The sequence below is a fragment of the Meleagris gallopavo genome, chromosome 6 (genome assembly GCF_905368555.1).
Source record: "Meleagris gallopavo chromosome 6, MGAL_WU_HG_1.1, whole genome shotgun sequence".
In the NCBI taxonomy this organism is placed as follows: domain Eukaryota; kingdom Metazoa; phylum Chordata; class Aves; order Galliformes; family Phasianidae; genus Meleagris; species Meleagris gallopavo.
The window spans coordinates 7,249,114-7,270,979 of record NC_139409.1 but is presented as its reverse complement, the minus strand read 5'-3'; the positions used below and the strand labels follow the sequence as shown (position 1 = coordinate 7,270,979).

At 38.4% G+C, this 21,866-nt stretch overlaps 1 protein-coding gene across 1 annotated transcript in view; it reads right to left on the bottom strand.

The window, feature by feature from the left end:
* DPP6 (dipeptidyl peptidase like 6) overlaps positions 1-21,866 on the bottom strand; it is a 492,473-nt gene that overhangs the window by 379,975 nt on the left and 90,632 nt on the right. The window lies entirely within an intron of this gene.

The following is a 21,866-nucleotide window of genomic DNA, read 5'->3' as shown; positions in this document are numbered from 1 at the left end:
TTTTCTAACTTCAAAAAAATTCATTATGAATACGAATTCTCAGCTCCGTACACACATTTTCCTTTAATGTAGCAGAAGAGAACGTTTTCCAATGCATACCAATTGATTTTGCTATAAACTATTACAGGATTATAGGCTTTTTGAATAGTCTTCACTACAGGAAACGTACAGAACTAGTCTCTGCGGGAAATATATTGAATAGTCAGTAAAACACAAAGAGATAGCAAAATGCAATAGATAACGACTCAAAAAAAGCCACAGCGATCTAAATGGAGAGTCTGAGTCAAACATTACTTAGGAGTCCTCCTATTTTTTATTACTGTCCTTTTATCAGAAGAGCCATTTGCTCATGAGGGTTTACAAACATGGGGGGAAAAAAAGAAGAGATAATAATGAAGTTAAAAGAGACTCATGAAATTCCCTCTATTTGTGAAATATTTGTGAAATATGAAAGCACAGAGTCTGCACATAAAACGTGCTCTGGTTCAGAAAGCACATCCCTTCATCTGAGTCTTATTAGACACTGTAGAGCTGGTCAGGAACTATTTGATGATACCCTTGGAAAATGCTGAACAATTGAAGTTAAAACTGCTGCTGGAAAAAAGGGCTGATTCAAAACAAAATTCCTAGTTCAAAAACATCCGCAGAGGGGGATTTATTACTCAGGGTTAGAAGATACGAGTGCAGAATTTCAAAGGGAAAATAACACTGATTCATTTCTAGAAATGACTTTGAAATGCCGATGAAGGATAGCAAAATAAAGAAGCTAAAATAAATAACAAAAAACTGTTTCACTTGACACAAACTGATTTTGTGTCTTGCAGACATTCCCAAGATTGATTACCTATCCCAACTGCAGCAGCAAAGTTCCTGAAGTCTTGAAACCTGAGTCCCATTCAGCTCTAATCTCTCCGTTGGGTATCAGCTAGAATGTGTTTGGATGAAAGGAAAATGATGATGGCTACCTGCATCTTGGTCTAGAAATCAAAGTGTTGCAATCAGCTAAAAGAGTAAAAATGACCTGGTGCAGGAGTGAACCACGACCAGGAAAGTACTAGGAACAACACTACAGAATGAGAGGTACAGCCTCAGTCTTCTTCCATGTATTCTCCTTTGGTTACTGTTCAGCAAGTCAATACCCTCTGCCTCCTTGATCCAAAGCATGCCTCTCCCAGGGTGGTACCCAAATAGATAAGGAATGGTCTCCATTTTAAAAGAGGATTGCTCTACTCTCAATTAACATCTTTACCCATTGCATCCTCAGTACCTCATGCCTTGCTTTCACAGCAAAGGAAAGCAAAGTAATAAAATGCAGGAAAATGCGTCATAGAGAGGTATGCAAGAGCCAGAAATTCATTTTGCAAATGATATGCTTCACTACACACTTCCTTGGCCTTAGCCTGCTAATACACTGGAGTAGTCTGGCCCCTGTATTGTAGCAGTCAGCATTAGGAAAAAAAAAAGAAAGAGAGAAAGAAAGATTGAAAGAAAGCTACTGCAGAATCTTTACAGGAACAGCAGCAAACCCTAAATTTATGTAGCAAAACATTGTTTTACTAGGGCATCTAAAATTAGAGCCAATATATCAATATTCCCCTTCTTTATTGTGTTAGAAATAGGCAGACAATCTTGACTTTAAATGTGTTTTTTTGTATAGCCTATTCATTAGTACAATGTATTGTTCAACTAGCTATTTTTAAATTTTCGTTACTTTGCAGACAGTGCCCTGATTGTTCCTCTGGGAAGGGTAACCTTTTAAATATCTCTATAAACGCCTTTACCCATAATTAACAGTAGCACAAGACTTACCTACTCACCTATAGCAAGGTCATGAATGTCAGATAAACTTCTCCAATGAGAAATACATATATATATATATGTATGTATATACTCACATGTATTTTTTTTTTCTTTTTTTTTCCCCTCCAACTTAGAGAACTGCTGAGAGGACTTTTAATAAAGGCAAAAATAGCAGAAGGTAGAATACCATCTTGGCCTCATTTAAAGCAAGAGTTGATCTCACACTGGTTTATACAGAGCTCCAGCCTGCCCTACAGACATAAGAAGAATCAGCAACCAGGTCACAGGGAAGTGATTTGGCTGTTGGTTGTGCAGACTCCTGATTACAGACTCTCATTCTACACAATGAATGAAATTATGCCATCAGCCAAGTGACGTATTTGGCTCCTATAAACTTCAATCTGACCAGGATTAAATTTTGGGCAAGCTACTTTGATTCTGTTTAAGTTACCCCGGGAGTAAAATACATGCAGACTAATCTCCATCTACCCCAGAGGGGGCTGTGAAGATTAATGGTAGGAAGGCACCCAGATGCCAAGGACAGACATTCGTCCCGGTTACGTCTGCATGTGAAAAATGATCAGTCTTCTGCACTGCAGAAGATGGCCTCAGTTACTTTAAGATACACATTCAAGATAAAGAGTTGTGAAATCAAAGACCAGAAGAGTTGAAACTATTAACAGCTAACAAGTGACATAAACATATTTCAGTGGGAAAAGGTCAGCATTAGAAGTGTGAGAAATTCTTTTACATGAGAATAGCTAATATCATTTTCTCATAAGTCATGCATTTCCATAACTCCACTCTTTCTTTCAGTCATCTTACTTAGCAAGGATTTATGTCTTGATGGAAATAGCACTACAGAAAAGGCATATTTATTATGTCTGCCACTGCAGAATCTTTTCTATTAGATAAGTGTTAGAAGCACTTAATTTCTTTCAATAAATAATCTTATTATTTATTGCACACTCAGATCTTATGTTTCATTCAGTTCCATTATACTCTAACTTGCTGGATAACGTTTCTAATTTTCCTTCTGGTAGCACAGCAGATGCCTGGAAGCACTCATGACAAATCACGAATGTCTGTCACGTATTAAACCAATGTGGTTTCCTATGCACAAATGCTTTTTTAACATTCAAACCTTCACGTTGAAATATTCCATTCCAAAGAGTACGTGATTGCTTTGTGTCAGTGTACACAGGAGAGCCTGACAGCTGTGTAAACACTGAATTATGGCCTCTTGCAAAACACCCCAAACTTCTCCACAGAAGGATAGTAAATGTCCCAAAGCACCTGCACTCCTACAGGCTGGTCCTGAGCAAAGCATTTTCTGCATGGATCTCCTCTACTTCTGTGCATCTTGTATAACAAGGGGACAACAAAGTGATTGCGTTATTTCTGCTCCATATTCTCCCTCCATGGCTCCACTTGAAGAGCAGGAATGCAACTCCTGTTGAGCTAATTAGCAGAGGCAATTAGTAAGAGATTGTTAATGTTTCACCAAAACAGAAATAGAAAAAGATAAATAATTCCTCCCTTAAGATCTAAACCAGAAGAATAATTAACAGCTGAAGGGGAGGGGAAGCAAGAAGCCAGAAGGCACACATGACAGAACTGCAGTAAGCCACCCAGTTTTTGCAGGAAAACGTGTGTTTGCACGCAATGCTCTTTACTCAAGCGTGTGTCCTACATCAACAAAGTCCTTCTCTGCTCAATACTTTCCTGTTTCTAGGTTTACTGGAGAGTTGAGAAAGCATGGAATGATTTGCATCTGTTTCTTAAAACCACCCTACCAAATCAGTGAGATTCTTTCTGTCAGCAGCACTGAGCAAAGAGGAGTTGTGCAAGAAAGGGTAATTTATGAAGACCAGAATGGAAACAGTGCATGTGCTGTGACAATTTATTTATTTAGATTTAAAATGATTAACAAATTTGCCTCTCTGTGGCTCTCAGTGCCCTAACATCATTAAATACTCAATACAATTTCAACAGCTTTCAAGTAATCAGTTTCATAGAAACCCAGTCAGCCAGCCACTTGCTTCAGCACAGGAGGAAAAAAAACTTAAGTCAGGTTCTTTAAATACAGGCTATTTCAGATCTGTGATTAGGAAGATATCCCAGACTCTTGAAGAAGAGTCTGCTAATTGACTTCACTTTTAATTGCACACAGGTCAGGTTTTCTGCTTATCTCAGCTCAACGTTTCAGGTGTGATCCTTGCACTGAACCAACTCCAGGCAGATAGATCACAACTGGCATCCTTTGTACCACCCAGTGGAGTTCCTGGGCTGGCAGTGCCAAACAACTCTGAAACAACTGAAACATCAACATTGTCCAAAGGGGATTAGATATAATACCTCCCTTCCAAAGCACAGGTAACACCTCCATTAGCTCATCTGTCTGCTTCCTCACTGTACTGTCATGTTCTCTGAATTGCCACAGATTAAATCCAGCCAGCTCACTTTTACCCAAACCCAGAATTGACTGCAGAGAGAAGCTGACTACCAGCACTCTGGATTCACTTTTGAAGATAACTGCAAGTGTGTCAGTGCTTATCTACAAGTACTTATGCACAAATACATAAAACACTGGCATGACATGGCTGAGTTTAAGTGCAGACAAGAGAAATACAAGGCTTCTGAACTCCTGCCTGTGACAGTCTAAAGCTGGAAGTCAGGCTTGATGCAAAATTCACAAATAACAAAGGCAATCTTTGCATAGTTCTAAAGGATATTAAGACACCAAGTAATGAAAGAAGAAGGGCATTCTTGCAAAACTGGAAAATTAACTCCAGGTAGGTACCAGCTACAGGAGTGGAACATTTATGAGACACTATGTTCATTTCTGGAATTATGATTTCTCAAATGTATTTGTACAGAAAGAATAAGCACACCATGCTGCTTAAATGAGCAGCTGTTTGATATTTCAGTAAGCTTTCCTACTTAAACAGTAGAGCAGTATTTCACTCTCCTGATGCACTCTGAATTTTACCCACAACACACCTACCTGTACACGTCTGTCATGACTGGCACAAGTGGGTATCACAGATATTTCAAAGCTTCACCAGTCATTTCATCAGCATACCACAGAGCAGTAAAATGTATGGCATATTACAGCTAGAAAATACATTTTAATCTTTCAGAAACCTGCTTCTTGTTGATGACCTTTTATAGAGGCTCAGAATACTATTTCATTGCTCAGCTTCCCCGCCCAACCTTATATATGCAAGCTGAAAAATGAGTCTGAATGAACTGACCATCTGCAGTAGGCAAATTTCTTCTACCTATCTGAAAAGCAAATATGCACATAAAAAGCACTAGCCTATGATATATGCCAGAAGGGCAGAAAGATCCTGAAATTAGGTGGCCTACTCATATATCAATGAATTAAACATGATCAGTGCTGCAAACTTGTATTAAAGGGCACTGCTCTGTCCCAGCTGGAATTACACTGCTCTCCCTTTAGCAAGGCAATGCAGAATACTAATGTGTTAAGAGGGATGCACGGAAGCAACTTTTGATAGCATTCACTTTACTCACTTCCTTGATGCAGACCTCCTCCCTATTTCTTACTGTGTCAGATTAGAGTAGAAACCTTCCTTGGATTAGCACAGTGACTTAATGTAGACATTTCACACCCACTGTTGCCATGATTTATTGAAATAGATTTGTCCCTTCTGTTTAATGTTAAGCATCAGAGGTCAGTATGTACTAATTTAAGCTCCAGACAATCCTACTGGCATGACTGGATCATGCATGGTACAAATGTAGCTTCACTTGCAGTTCTGTTTCCTGAAGCTTTCCACAGCACCTTTACATAGATCTCTGGTGATGTTCTAACAGGTACAAAGCACCAACAGTCATTCACAGCAGATGGTATTTTGCACTGTTGCTGGACTGTGCTACTTGGACTTGCCAGTCACACAACAAATCACTGGCCTAAAAGCAGATAACAAGGGCATGGAAAAAATTAGGTAGCTTTGTAGAGCAGCAGAACTAATGAAGAACAGTTTGCTGTAGAGATATGTCTAATGACAAGATTCTCTAGCTTCTAGTAGCCTATCAGTTCCTGAAGCCTGTCCTGCAGATGAGACATTTCATAATTCCTTCTGTAAAAGGTCTTCAGTGCTTGACAAAAAAAAAAAAAAAAAAAAAAAAAAAAATCACACTGCAGTCTTTCTTCAAGGAGCTATGAATTGCATCTTTGCTCAACAGATACCTATTTCCAAAGAAAACTTGCAATATAAACCTCTATCCTTAGATGGCTTTGGAGAAAGTCAGTTGGTTTTGAAATTATTAATGTAGGGGAAAGAAGAGACAGACAAGCACAATTGTACATGTCTATTTTCTGTGGAAATAGGAAGAAAAAGTAAGGGGAGAGAAAGTAAAGTTGAGATCTTCAGCAAGGGGAAGTAAGCAAGCTTAAAACTTAGGAGCTCTGAAGACACTCTCTGGAAGGACATCCTTCTCTCTACTGCCTACATCAAGCCCAAGTTGCTCCCTAACCCACCAGAACTGAATGCCTACAGCGAGGTGATCTACATAATCCTTGAGGTGGCAAATTTGGAAAGAAAAACTTCTGTGGATCTAATAGCTCCCAAAAACACTCTACTCAATGAAGCCAGCGAGTTTGTTTTGAAGCATGATTGCTGAGTTTTGATCGTCTCTGGATATGAGACATTGTATGATCTGCCCCACAAGAGCTGCATGGTAAAGCCCATTCTGAAGGACTTCAGGGAAAGAACCAACTGGACCACTATGGTGAAGCACAGCTGACACAAGATTTCAAAGGTACAGACCTTTTGTGAGACTTTCTGACATAGATCTGACACACCCTCTTGAGTACAGGAGAAGATGTGGTGGTGGGTACTCAGTTTCAGTGAAAGGGGAATGCTACTTTTAGGCAAAGCAATTGCTACTTATATCAATTCAACGTGCACAAAGCAAACAGTATATTACATATGGAAAAGCCATTGCTATTCCTGCACCTGTCACTATTGGAAGGCTGCCTGGTCCCACAACTCCAATTTTATTAAAGTCAGCTGCAGTCAGTGGAGTTCTGTGCTAACATCAGCAGGATAACTGGTAAGCAAGGACTGTGGCTATTTCCTGAAATATCTCAACGTCTTGTCAAATACCTGAACACAAGTAGGGAAATATCAACAGAGGTGGTGCTAGAAGTATAAAAGGAAAAAAAAAAATGAGGTTTATTATTTATTTCAGCATTGTTGGAGGAGAAACCCCCAACAACGATCAGAGTCTCCATATGCAAGACAGCACAAATATGCAGTGGATGTTAATTCTGACTCTGAAGACAGTCTTCAGAAGGTAAGAAAAGTAAGAGAGAACTAACACGAGCCCAGCAAAAATCATCACAAAACCATGAGTAAAACTCTTTCGTTCCCAATACCTCTATGTCCTCTGTCCAGTTGGCCACATTACCTGCTAATCAAAGGAGTTCGACATTTGGGACACACTGCACATTCCATAGGATCTCTGCAAGCTAAGCTGTGAGAAGCCCCAAGCAGAAAGCAAGCAGAATCACATCTCCAGAAACCAAAGTGATCAGCTCATTCTGCTGTGACTCTCCATGAATCTGTGGTAGGTTATTGCTCCTTAGTCCTTTACTTCTCTTTCACTGTCTTTTTTTTTTTTTTCCCCCCTAAGTAGGTCACCTCATCTCCTGAAGTATGAAGCCATAAGACTATGAAAACATAAAGGAGATTTATTTCCCTCTCTATGTGCGATCTTCTTCACTGAAAGAAGTATGGGAATGACTACAAGGCTCATCATCAACTTCCAAGAACAGATAAATGTCTCTGTTACGCTTCCGTGGCGTATCTTAAACACAGGCAGGATGAAACCCACAACAGAGACAAAAGAACTCTTGCCATTCAGTTACCCACTAAAACATCTGAACATGGTCAAAAGGTGGTGAAAGGTAAGACATTAATTTCATTTGAGAATTATAATTCACTAGACTTAACGTAAGGTCATCAGTGTTTATTCTTTCTCCCTGTCTCAGATTTCTCCTTGCTCTTAGATACACATTTATATTAAATTCATGGTTTACAAACATCACAACTGAGAGCCCCTTGCTAACTTCTTAAAGGCTCTTCATCACAATTTTTCACATATGATGCCTAATTACATTATAAGAAGTTGTTCCAGAGGAAGAAAATTCCTAACAAGTGAAGATGACAGAAATTTGACTCCTCCACGTGCCTAAAATACAACCTTTGAAGGAAAAAAAAAAAAAAAGCCTTTAAAAAAAAGTACTCTCGCTTTTCATTTATTATTCTTTATTATCAATTATTATTATGTCTTCTGCTTTTTTCCTTTGTACTAATTCCATAGGTCTCAGTTTACACCATTAAAGATGATGCCATTCAGAACAGATGCTTGTTCTTTGGACATTTCTCCACATAAAGCATGGCAAGATTGAAGAAACAGAATAAAACAGGGTTGCTTGCACTCAGACTGTCTGCATAGCATTTTAAGTAAGGGAAAAGCTTAACAAGCCTATCAAGAGATAGATGCTGATTCTATATAGCATACACATGCTCACACATGAGGATAAACAGAGAATGCTCAACAGTCACGACCTTCATTCACAAGTGGCCATTTAAATAAACATACTGTAATACCAGTGTTCCAGCTATACAATATGCTTCTGACAACAGACTACGTAGACTATAAAATACAAACCTATATCCTTAAGGAATTAATTCTATATTCCTGATTTCTCTGAAAATAGTCTCTTCCTAGTAAGTAAGAAACAAAATGTTGTGAAATAGGAAGATATCCTTAGAAAGTTAAAGAACAAATTAAGACATTAAGAATCTGAAACGTTTAAGATGTTGCTAATTCCATTTTTCACTAACATTAGAAGCCTACTAACTCCCTTAACAAAAGTATCAACATTTTTGGATCCAACATCTTCCCTAGGAATTAACCATGAGACCATGGATTCCACCACCAACAGAAATACCTTCCATATCTTCATCTATGGATTCTTGTGCATGGGTACATTTTTCAACCAAATCCAGCCCTGCTTTCAGGGCATTCTTTATCATTGCTTTTGACAAAATACGGAACAAAACATTCAAAGCAAGAAAGCTCTTGGGATAACAGATCAATGACATCTGCAAGATGAATCAGGTATCCAGCTAAATTAAGATCTGACTCGAAGGAAATAGATTAGTGTGGTGTCTGCTAACCTGGAGCTTTGATCAGACCTCAAGAAATTTTAAGCTGTTAAAAACATTTGTTATTAATGCTGCATGACACAAATATGCAAATGTTGTAATGCAGTCTGTTAATTTGGTGGCTTACAATCACTGATGAGTGGTTTTTCTACATTCTGAAAAAATTGGTGAAAAACAGCATTTACATCAGAGTAGCTGATAACACAATACTGATACCAGAAATCCTATTCATGTTCTTACTTTATTATTTCATTAATTGGAAAAAAGGTCTCATTCTTATTATATCAAGAATTGGAAAAGAGGTCTCTTCTCAGGGTTAGGAGAAAAGGTTAAGATTCCAGATGGGATTCATTTGACTAAAAGTAAATATCTGCAACTGAACAAGTCACTCCATTCAGAGTCAGTGGATAGCAACCGAATATAGTTAATAACACCAAGGACGTTATTGCAGTGATGTTAGCATCACCTCCTGCTGAAGCAGACACCTAAAAAGGCTGGGTAAATCACTCCCTTAAGGCACCTTGATTTTCCCCTATCAAGGACACTCAGGCTTCCCACCTCTAGATGCAGATGTCTGTGTTGTAGACAAGTGAAGTCAAACATGAAAAATGAAACAAACTCTGTCTAAAAAACTGGGAGCTCCCTGTGCCCTTGGTAGCTATCACTTCAGGTTGCTCATTTGTCTAGAGCCATTGGAAGCACAGCATTTGAAGAACCAGATTTCTCATGCAATTCAGCAGTTACAACATACATTCCATCTACCCAGGAAAACTACGAGCACGATCACTAAGAAAGAACACACTGAACAACTACTGAACTTTGGTAAGACTTCATTTGACCTACAAGAGGAGTGAGCTTACTAGTGCTCCATCCATTAGCACTGCAGGCCAAGGCCGGTCAATAAAGGCTTTACGATGAAAGAATAACAACCACAGTAGGCATAATTTTTAGTGTTCTTTTAGACAATGACTAAATCAATACCAAGCACCAGCCTCAGAGGTTCCAGATAGAAACACGGTTAAGTCTTCCTTCTTCATATAACTTCACTAACAGCATGCAATAAAACATTCAAGCAGGCACAGAGGCCCTGCATTTCAATATAACAGCGAAGATTTTCCACTTCCAAATTGTCCTCTACTGTGCAAACAGGATGGATAGGTTAGTGTAAAGTATTCTACCTAAATATAGATTTCCCTCTGCACAATGCAACGTTTCTTTTGCAATATTTAGATGGACAGTTATAAAGCTCAGTACACCACAAATGCCCATTTTCAACACCAATCTTCATTGATTTCACACACACACACACACACACACACACACACACATACCAAAAAGCAATCACAGAAGGATCTTAAGCCAACAGTTTGCATTGGATTTTTCCTATAAACCAACTACAGAGTCCACTTTTAACTCAGTACTTTCTTAGTACTGGAATGTATGGATAGAGCTTTCTTTCAAACCTACACTGTACATTTACAGCTAAGATTTACTTAAATGGGCTCCTTTTATAATTAACAGCCATGCTAGCTTAGGAGATACTCCAGTACCTATGTCATACAGAGGAGAGTTCTTTGTAAGCCTCCACTTGAACACTCAACAGGTCACCAAAGACCTCAGTAGGCAGTTGGGGTGACCAGCTCAAATGTAAGGTGACTACCCTGCACACATCTACATTTAATGAGAGCAGTTCTGAATTCATCCTGCCCTGTGCCTGTCTGTGTCCTGAGTGGACAATAATACTACCCAATCTCACGAAAATACTGTGAAGAAAAAGGTGTTAAAGACTGTTTCATGTGATTATTATGGCAGCGTGGCCACAGATGAACAAGGTGGTGCTAAGAAAGACTAGCCCCAAAAAATCAGACATTTGGACAGCCTCTTGGGGAGAATTCAGGTAAATGAGGGGAGACTTACAGCTTTAAGAAACAAGGGAGCCATCACAGTGTTCAAAATAAAGGGAATGCTTTGGGTTTCACCTAAACTGAATCTAATCAGAACACTCTGCCCAACATTGACTTAATACAATTTCATATATGCCAGCATTAAAGCAAACCAAGTGTGGTTTCTTAACTGCATGCATTAGCACTTCTGTAGTACGTATGAAATCACCATGAAGCCACCACAAACACATAAGAATACAAACAACTAACTCATCTTAAACATCTGCAAATCCTCTAGTTACAAGGATGTCTGGTCTCAGTCCCATGTCTGACTTGAGAGCATGAATGCTTTCTCCCATTAATTCACTTTCTGAAACTGTAGGCACAGGCCAATTGACTTCAGGGCTGTGAAAACTGCAAGGATCCTTAAAGAATACTTATGACTTAATGTATGTGTGAAATCACTCATCAGGGAATGCAAAACGAAAGCAAACAGAGCTAGTCCCAGACACAAATGTGATGGAAAGGACAGGGTAGGACCACATTTAGTGTTCTTCCCATGAAAAAAAAGCTGTTTTCTAGTTTAATCCTCTTTCAGTAGATTAAACTAATATGGAAAAAGCAATGAAGAGTATCTGTATCCCAAAGCAGGTGCCTGCATAGGCAAGCATCAAGGTAGAACACCCACTGGCAGGCCACTAAAAAAATACCGTTTGACAGCGTCTGCTACATTCAGAATCAAGCAAGTGGAGAAACCAAAACGAAATCTACTGTGACAGCTAGATGCGGATACTTTCAGATGTGGCTGTGTCCCCACGCATCACACCTTGATGAAAGAAGAGAGCTGGGAATTTAGAATGTGTGCTCTTCAGCTGCAGCCTATGGGGTCACAGAGCACGACAGAAATCATGCATACTTGAAAAGCAAGATGCACAAGATGGGGGGGGGGGCTGGGAGTGAGAGGAGGAAGCCAGATGTGAGATTTTATACTCGGCTTGTGAGATTTGTCAAAACACAAACCAATGCTCAGCCAGCTGGTTTGTATTTTCATTGCATTTCCTACGGGCAGAAAACAGTGTCTGCTCACAAACTTCATTCATATTCTCCCTGTGTAAATGTTGTTTTTCAGCACAGCTATGATGGGCTTAATTTCACCTTTATTTCACTAGAGGGTAAAGACTTACTGAAAAACTAAAAAAAATACATTTCTTCTGCTTTGCCTTCAGCCTGCAAATGACAACAACATTCTCTCTGTGAAGAAACTGGTAATGCTGCAATGATTTTTATCACTAGCACTTGTATCTCCTGGATATTAATACACATTTGGAAAATTCTACAGTATCTCATTATTTATAAAATGTAACCAGCTGTAACTCTGCAAAGAGATGAATACCTCTCTATCTGGAGCTGAGCTCATTTCTTGTCTTACCCTGTAGTTTACGTAAATGGACCTCTAAGATTCAGCTTGGAAAAGTGATGCATGCATTGCAGACTGAACAGATCTGTGCTTGCTATGTAATCAGCATCTACTTCATTATGACAGAAGTACAGCTTTACTCCTGCACTCCAATGCAGAGTAAACAAATGAATGCATCATCTGTAACACCTTTCTCTCTGCATCATCACAGATCACAGTTGTGCCTGATTTTGGAACAAGCTGATACACACTGTCGTATATTAGAATTCAGACAAATCTTTAACTGGAGAAATAACAAAATGCAGCAAGGATCAGAATTAACTTTTGGCGAGAATAAGAAAGTACACCAATTTGAGTTAGGGAAATTTTGCATAGATGGAAGCTCGGCAGGAATGGATTTGATATTAAACTGACCTTAAACCAAATATGAGACAACAACATCATGCTTTTGTCAAGCACAAATACTAGGCTGGGACCACTGGAAAAAAAAAAAGAATTTACAATAAACTTCCAATCCCAACCGCTTTTTAACAGCCAGTTATAGAGGATGTGGCAAAAACTGCTGTACCTGTGGTGGGCAAAGCAGATACTACCAGATACTCTTGGGAATGTAAGACAGGGAGGGTCTTTATAAGTACAGGTAAGTGCTGCAGTATCAGTTAGGAATATTGCTAAACCAATCTCATTATAGTCAAACAAACGTGTCCCAGGAGTGACTAAGGTAGAGCTGGTCGTGGCTTGAAGCCAGGCAATGAGCTAGATGAGCCTAGTGATCCCTTTTAGCCCTTTTTTCCTTTTTTCTGTTCTTGTCCCTAGGTTTCGTTTGGTGCTGTGTTGTTTTTTTTTTTTTTTCATTTAGTTGCTTATTTTGTTTTGCTTGTGGATGAACAAGAAAGAATGTCCATAGTTTGGCTTTCAAGTTCTCTTGGGAAGACTGCAGGGCTGAAATGTAAAGGAAAATCCCACTGCTCTGTGGAAATTGTGCTTTGTAACAATACAAGTCTGCAAAAAACTTCTGAGCCTCAAAATGATCATATGCCAAAGCAAGTATCTTTAGGATGTTTGTAAATACACTATGCATCTCTCAGTTGATTATGCTCTGATTCTGTTCTTACTTTAGCAAGCAATACTGCTGATCTCAATAGTATTGTTCCTCCAGTTTTTCCACCATTTTAAATAAGAACAGACCCATCCCTAAAGTAATAAAATGGATTTGGGGTTGTAAGATTTCCGGACTTTTGTTGTTGTTGTTGCAATTTATTACTGTCCTCCAGCTTTCATTTATGCCTACAAACTGTCCATTTCACAGCAGTGGCACAAATGTTTTTGTTTAAGACACTGCTTGTTTCCACAAGCACATAAAGACAGATGAAGCCCTGCAGAACCCTGCAGCTGGGGCTAGATTGATCAGTAACTCAATCCCACAATTTTTAAATGCAGGGAACGTGAAAAACTCTTCAGCAAGCTGCTGGATGCAGGGGACTGTTTAAAAATCATGGAAGTGACTGAGTAGATTTATCTCCTAAGAAAATGCTCACAGAATGAGACAACGTTCCTCAAAAGGCTGTATTTATCAGTTAGTTGCTGTGACTGCATCCTCTGGTGAGTTGCAATAGTGAGTTCATAGATGTAGCAGCAAAAGGTAACAAATATCAACGCTCTGAGGCTGTTTTTAGGCCTCACTGCACTTCTACAGACAAAAACCTTAATGATGTTCAATACTCTACAGATGGGATGAGATCTGAATAAATGCTCACCAGAGTATTACCCTACCAAGTATTCTAACAACCTGCAAGATAAACTCAACCGATAATGCCCCAAAACTACATTCTACTAAAATTAAACATAATGATAAAATATAAGAGATCTCCAGCTCCATCATCAGCACCTAAGTGGGCACTTCTGTCGCACAAACTTCATTTTTGCAGACATAAAAATTCTCCATCTTCTCGATGTTAAATTAAGGCGTTGAAGATTTGATCAGAAAAATCCGGAATGAAAACTGGCATCCGTACATCTCAGAGTCCTGACAGACCAGGACCTAACAGAGTCCTGACAGTCCAGGACTTTTTGGATGCCAAAGTCTTGGCATCCAAAAAGTTATCTCTGAACGCATTTGTAAGTTATTTTCCTCATTTGTCTTTTAAGACTGAACTCAGAAAGAGTTCATTCTAATTCATAATCAAACAAAATATAATTTAGGTCCCCTGCAAATACATTGTTTAACCATGACAGATAACTGGCACTGGCAAACTGTGGAGAATATCAAATTGTGTCATTATTAATTTATTTATATATTTTTTTGGTTGCTGAACTCTTTCATGAAACAGAGGAAAGCCACATCCTCTCTATCAAGCATGAATACATCTAGCAGAAGAGCTTTTCAGGTGGAAAGGAGTTTCATTCCTTTCACTGCAAAGGAACTCTACCTGCTGAACTACACTTCTAACGCCTTCCTAATAAATTAGTCATTATTGAGACATTTATTGTAAATAAATAGACAAACAAACAAGAATTTCTGATTTCTACAGTTGATATAAGTGAAAGATCCTAGAATCCTAGAGAATAATTAAAAAAGAAAGTGCCTAAAAAGGAAGTAAGGCCATAAAGCCTAGCATTTGGAAACCAATCTCAGCTCCAGAACTGGGGTTGACTGAGGAATGCCACTGACACTTGCGTGGATCATCAATCAAGATACAAACAACAGAGGAAATGCTCATCCTCTCCTCCGTATGAAAGAATTCCTGCTGTTCCTCACCTCTTGCACCGCTGATGAAAGGCCATTTCAAGAGAACTGTTCCCCTGATTGTGCAGACTGTCAACAACTAAGAAGATATCTAATCAGCAAGACACAAGAGAGTTCTTAAGGATCATCCTGCCTCATTTATAGCAATTCTCCAGGTCAGGTGTCAAATCCTCTGGCAATTAGCAGAATAAATTGGTTTGTTAATCACTTTGGAGGAACAAGTACCTAATTAACGGGGAGGTGTTGTGCATGCATGACTAAAGATATTCACATAATCATAGCTAAAATGACCTTGTTTTGAATGACAGATCTACTCAAAACAGCCTGCAGCAAGAGAATGCTGTTGACACATGGCCAACAGGTAAATCTGTTTAAGTAGGCAAGAACTATATGTTGCCTTAAGCAGCATAAGTGGATCTGTGTGTACAGCTAAACCACAGCTTTGAAATAATTTTGAAGTAATAGTTACAAGAAGCTATTCAGAAAAGAATGTTTATAAAAAAGTGACAAGACAGTTTTGGTGGCATCACTCAGAAGTTCATACGCCTTCTAGTGCATAAAAAACTGGGGAAAACTGTGCAGAACTAGAATTAGGAGAGAAAAACTATGGGTATAACAACCAATTAACTAAAATTGCCCGCTGGTGAGGTATGAGAAACTAGATTTCTCCTTAAAATCACTCCACCATTTGCTTTAGGTAGGAGTTCAACATTAAATTGCATTACTTGTGACCTGAATGCAGGGCTCAAGGTATGCTCAAATTTTTCCAACCAACAGACCTGGAGCATGTCCCTGGTTCAGAGCAGAACATCATGATCAGCAGAGCTTCTTAACTGCGTATTGCTCTCAAAAATACTTTTCAGTATAACCAACAAATGGAACAAACAGGAACAAGCCCATGCAAAAAAAAGAGAAAGAATCCTTCAAGATTTCTTCTGGAGTCCCATACAAGCACAGAGCAGAAAACTGGTCTCTTCCCTGAAAGCATCCCAGTTTTATGGAAGGTAAGTGACAATACACTCTGCAGGTAGAGCCTGCCAGCCAAAATAGAGCAGAAACTCTGCTTGTTCCCCTATACATTTGTGCTATAAAGGTAGCTCTGATTAGATTATCAGCTATCTATTTTGGGCCACTAAGTCCATGATTATTTCCATAATCTGAAATAGCACATCATCAGAAATAATTTTGTAAACTCATGTTGACATTACAGAAACTCAGATTGCTGTTCAATCAATATTTTGAGCATTAAAATAATTCCTAGGAGTCCTTGTGTTTATCTACTGTATCAGTCACAGACTGTAGTATTTGAAAACTGAGGGAAAGCATCAAGTCTATTTGATTAGTCAGAAGAGGCTCCTCTGAATTTCTGATGAGTTTCTCTGACTTAAATGAATTTAGATAACAGTTGCACTTAACAATCTTACTGCTTTTTTTAATGAGTCCAAGGAAAATCCTCTAGGATGTATCCACAGGACCAACATTCCTTTGCCTATGTAGGAGTAGACATTTCAAAAGCTTTTCAAAGAATGAGAAAGTTGTTTGGAAATGACTTTCCTTATGACATGCATTTAATTTCATTATGATAGCAGCTTGCCCTTAACACATTCCAGCTGTGAGTTAATTCAATGATTTTAATCTCCACCTCTGTTTTAAGGTTAAAGATCCTAACTACAGACATTCACCTGTGAGGATTCTTACCTTGGACAAACAGCTCAGATAATCTCATTTGACTAACCCTATCACACCTGGCTTGAGAGTGAAAGCACTGCATGCTGCTGTCTCTTTGGTGAAAGAAGCTATCAAGAAAAGGGTCAGGAGAGAAGAGCTACTGCAGAGCAAACATCCACAAAGGGAAAAGCCGAAGCTCCTTCCCCTTCTTATCAGTGCACAAGTAGCAAAATGTAGGCATCCTCTCACAGCCTCACAATCCACCCTCAGCAGTCCTCATTGGCCCAGCACCCTTCCCCATGAAGAAGGAAAAAGCAGACAACAGCAAGCAAAAGTACAACAGGCAGAAACAACTACTTAAATGCATGCTATGGAAATGTTAAAACCAAATTCAGTTTACAAAATAGCCCAACACTGCACTAGATCTGTTTTGTTGATCTGGTGGAAAAGAACTAATTTTCACACATTCGCCTGAGTATCTCAACCAGAAACACGTGGCCCAAGACACATAAGATTAGCATAAAATTAGTGTAGTATCTGTATCTTCTCAACTACACTGAGCACCAGAGTGGAAAGTGCCTCACCATCAAATTAATTCTCAGCCATTATGATTAACTGACTCACTGATGTTGACATTAGAGAAAAACGGTGTACAAAACAATTACCACATTTCAAATGGTTCATCACACACTGATTTTCCAAACCCAAACTTCAAAGAGGTTTTCTTTTTGACTTCCATAGAAAAAAAAACAAAACAGAAAATGGGCACATCAAGGATCACCTCCTCCAGCAAACTGGTCCTTCCAAGTACTTTCTCAGATTCTTTGAAGTCCATTCCAACGGCTGAAATATGTACATATGTTATATTTACATAATGTATGGTCTAGAAAACAAGTGAAAGAGTGAGAACACAAACAGACTAAGCATAGTTTCCAAAGTTCACTGAGGAGTTCTTCTCAGATGTGTAGATTTGTGTTTACTTTTTTCACTGATTGGGCCATAGAACACAGGTTTTTTGACCCAATCTGACAGGGACATCAGTTCTAAAGCAACATGATGGCCAAACCAGGAATATTTCATAAAAACTGCATCTCTTCTAAGTAATAGCAAATGGTACAACGAATACATCCAACAGAGGTCCCACTACTGCAAGTTGAGTATTTTGCCAGAAATGTAGTCACAGTATTTCGCAAAATAAATCTCAGAGTGCAGAGTCTAACACTGGACTCCTGTATTCTTAAGTCTTCCAAACCCTTTCAAAACTAACAGCTGTAGTACAAGGAAATGAAGGGCTAGCAAGTTCTGGCTCTCCAGCCTTACACATTCACTAAAAGACTAATTTTTGTCTTCGTGTATACATACAGACACAAATCCTTGAGAAAGCCACAATGGTGAGCAACATGTTACAAATATAAAGAGGAATGCATGCTGTTAATATCTTAATATATTTTCCAAAACTATCTCAGCACATTTTAAAAGGCTCATTTTATAAATGGGGAAGCAGCTTAAAGCCTAAAGCCAGGGATATAATCCTAACATGATAAGCCATAAAAATGTTAATGAATAAATCTTCTGAAGGACAGAGGAAAATATATTCAATAGCGTGATAGTATCTGTGATGTTCCAGTGCCAGATCACAAGTTAACAAAATCAGACCTTGTAAAGGGGTGATGGATCGAGTCTAGATCATTGTATATTATACTGAATAGAAAGCAAGTTGTGTTTTTTAAAAACAAAAGGGGAGAAAACGTAACTCTAAGAAGTCTGGAGGACACCTCAACTGTGATGAGTTATAGAAGTTCATTAGCTGACTTTCTTTAAACAGCTAAGGAAAATCCCCATTGCTAGACATAATGCTAGGGACATTTTGATATTGTATCTCTTGCTTCTTTATTTCTTTACTACACATTACTTCCTTTATCATTAAATCTCCTCATCGAGTAGATTCTCAGCAATCTGAAATCTACATGAATCCACTATGCAAGTGTAGAGCAGCAGAATTAAGACAGCATTTGCTACTCATTCCACTGGTTGGCTTCAAAAGCTTTAACCTGTTGATAGGGTGAAGAGGGGCATCTTCCTTTAAACCATTATTCGTGGTTCTCATTCAAAAAAGAGTTAGTAAGGTTAGCAAGAGGCCTGACCTGAGCTATTACAATCAAGCGGAACATTTTGCAAAAGTTTAAAACTGAGAAGATTTTGAAGCCTTAAGAAAAAAATTGGTTATAACTGGTTATCCTCTGCAAACATTCCTTGTGGTCAATCTCCAAGGAAAAAAAAAAAAAAAAGATAAATCCTATTAATGTTCAAGTGTGAAAACAATACTGATGGCCTAAGCAATGGGATTAAAGAGTGGACTACTTTCACAAGCAAGGAGGCCACTTGCCATTATCCTCTGCAGCAAGCTGTGATATCTTATGTGTAACCTATTTTAAGAGGAGTATAAACTAGATACATTCTAATCCAAATCCACTTTTTTATGCAAACTGTTAAATAGATCTTATTATTTTTTTTTTTAATGCTTGTTGCAACTAAAACTGCATAAGTGATAGCTTCTAAATATTAATGAGTGGAGGTAAGAAGAATTCCAAAACTCACATTTCCCTTCTCAGACCTCCGCTCGGTAACACAGTAAATTTGGTTAGCAGGCTCACAGAACGAGATCAAATCTCCTACCTAAACTGCACAAAGCACTGCCCTAACAGTAACTCACTCTGCTGGTCTGACTTCAGTACAGAAGTACAGACAATTTAAGGCTGTACCAGCAGGCTCGCAGTGAGATCAGGTCCAGATTGTCTTCCACAGCAACCCTGAAAGCCTGCATGTGTGCTAGGGAAGCTAACAGAAATGTGGGCACGTGCCAAAACTCAAATTAGATCCAGTTTGTCTTGCTGGATGATCTGGTAGTCCACAGATGAGTACAAATTATTTTGGAGCCATAGTGACTTTCTCCAGGGAACACAGATAAGTCTGTTTGTTCCCACAGATCCGTACCACCCTCAAGCTGTAATATAATTTGAAAAGCTTGAACAGAAAGAGAACAGGACAAGAGGACGTCTGGACTACAATAGAGCACAAAAAAAGCAAAAATAACTTTGTTTACAGTGTTTCTCAACAATTTTAGGCAATTCTAACAGAAGTTCAGAAAGAAATTAAAAGAGACAAGGCAGAAATGTTATCCACCTTACCACTTTGCAAGCTTTCTAATGGCTGAGTTCTTGTTTAGTTCTTTAAGTTTGTGAGGGTCTAAAAAGCATAAAAGAGTACAGACTGGAAAGTGCTGCTCCTGGCAAGTGTATGATCTGTCAGAAAGTCATGGAGTCTGATTTCCCAGTAAGGCAATAACATTTCTTCTGTTTGCACATGCAAACTTCAATTGCAACATGCATCATTTTTGTGAAAGATGATATTGCTTTTTGGCAAGGCATATATAAAATACAGGTACACGCTAATCTGGAGGAGCAGAATTTCTACATCACCAAGATGCCAATGAATCTGGCTTGAACACATCTTTTTACTCCTGCCAGATGTTCTCAAAGAGCATGAAAGCTAGATTTTTAATCCTCACTGGGCTTAAATCCAGACTCAAGTTCTCCACAGTCTGAAGCAGATCAGAACATTATTAGTAGTTTTGGAATGTAAGTAGTAAGATATGACCGAGTCTGAATTAATATTTAATTTGAATTAACACTTCCTTGTAAATCAAGGAAAACATAGACAAAGCATCATTTTCTGCCCAACTGTACTTTTTTATATTTTGCTAATGCTGTACCATATGCCTAGTCCAGTATATAATAACCTGGAATTAATGAGAAGATATCTGAGGAGCTATTAGCTTTTTCAAACTGCCTGTTGCAATTACATTTTAGAACTCTCCTAAAGATTTATTATGTTTCTATGAAGTCTAGTTGTCACATGGGGACTTTCATACTGGATAAGAATTTCGAAAGTATTATAAAATAGGAGTTTTTCTTCCCTCTGTGTATGCATACTTGTATTTTGTTTTTACATGACTCAATCCAATTTACTAAGATATTACTACTCATTTTACTTTCAAGTAGCACCCAGAAGCATCAATGAACATGCAATAAAAACATGCACTAAAAAGCCAGCATTGCAAGTTTTGAAGAGCTGTAAGTCCTGTGCTATACTTTTCCAAATACTGCTTCTAGCTTAAGAATCACATGGTTTAAAAATTATTCACTTACACTGTTTTTATTTGCTCTTTGCTTTTGAAATGATCAAGATTTCTATTTGTGACCTCCTTCATAAGCATCGTAGACTGAAAGTGCCTTTAAAAATATTGTAACTGAATAGAAAGTCTTCACATAAACATATGACTTCAAGATTGTGACTGAAAAATGGGAGAAAATTTACCATGAAGTTAAGCATCATGGACATACTTTCTTGACCATAAAGACAAAGGCAATTATTGCCTCAACATCAGAGCACAACGGCCAAATATAACAAATACAGGGGAGTTGGAACTCAATGATCTTTGCTGTCTCTTCCAACCCAAGCCATTCTATGATTCTATGACAGCCATGGCGTAAACAAATATACATGTTTAATTTCATATTAATCATCTTTCGATCTAGCATGTGTAAACCTATGCATAAACCACAAAGTAGTTTAGTCCACTGCCTTTGCAGTAGTTACAAGATGTTGAATTTGTGACTTCTCTTCAATTTCTACCTGCAACAAGCTAAAGTCACCAAGTTCTTATTAAGGATTCTTAGTAAGATTGGGTGTGTGGAGAGAGTGCTTTTTAAATATATGTCATGGATAAGGATTAAAAAATGGAAGATTCTGGAGAGATGCTGAAGGGCCTAAATTGCTTTTACAGTCCTTTCTTCTGTATTCTGGCTAAAAGCTCTCTTGAAGTTGAGGTGCTGATTTTATCACATGTTTTCATTACCACAACAAAATAGTGAGGTAAACTGAAAATTTGCCTGACCTAAGGCGTATTTATATTTATTTATTTTTTGATCTGACAGACACGGTTTATCACCTGGCTCTATGTGATGAAACAAGCCACCCAATGTCAGTTTGAAGGACTCAGAGCTATAACCTATAACTATTTAATTCAAAACACATAAAAAGGCCTAGAAGCATGAAGGAGATCCCAAGGCTCCCCACCCAAA